Source organism: Octopus bimaculoides, chromosome 10 (assembly GCF_001194135.2).
Source record: "Octopus bimaculoides isolate UCB-OBI-ISO-001 chromosome 10, ASM119413v2, whole genome shotgun sequence".
Classification (NCBI taxonomy): domain Eukaryota; kingdom Metazoa; phylum Mollusca; class Cephalopoda; order Octopoda; family Octopodidae; genus Octopus; species Octopus bimaculoides.
In genome coordinates this window covers 42,215,915-42,216,717 of record NC_068990.1, presented here as the reverse complement: position 1 = coordinate 42,216,717, position 803 = coordinate 42,215,915, and positions in this window count along the sequence as shown.

The window sequence follows — 803 nt, the reverse complement described above, 5'->3', positions numbered from 1 at the left end:
CATCCCACTTACCTCCCAACTCTCCATTTCTATTATACTCTCAATACTTTGATTGCTCACCCCTCCGTCTTCCTGAACTGCCTTTCTTATTTCTTCTTACCTTTCCTTACTTCAACACTCACCCCATCGAGCTACCCACTTCCTCCCTCCACTGCAGCTTGCCTTTCTCTTCACCCATTCTACATTAAATTTCTCTGCATTATGATTTGAAATCTTAGATTTTTATCTCTCCACACCTAAGACGGAGGCAGGATTTATCCTATGTTAATTTGCTTCCATAACTTTTACTGCTTGTATATTTTTTGTGAACTACATCTGCCAATATTAAGAAGCAACTCCAACACCTAGAAACAGCTGTCGGACTCGTATCATTATACCTTCTCCCATTTGAGTTTCTGTGTCTTTGCATTCTGTGTAAGTTTCATCTGCTGATATGTAAATATCTATATGGTCATACATAAATATTCATCGTCGGAAAATTTTCAGTCTTTGCTTTCTCTCTATTTACATGTATACATGTATATATATTTTGTATATTTAACCTAAGCAGTTTTATTTGTCTATTTGTATCAATATCTTCTTACATGCTCACCTGGATTCCTCTCATAGCCGTTCTTTACTCTGCGGACTTGGAGTGTAAGTTCAAATCATTTGAGAACTACTAAGAGTTTTCTGTATTTAGAACCTCCCGATTTCTTCTGTTCACTCTCTCTCTCTTTCTGTCTCTGTATGTCTGCCTATTTGTCTGTCTGTCTGTCTCTCCACACACGTATATATATATATATATATATATATATATATAT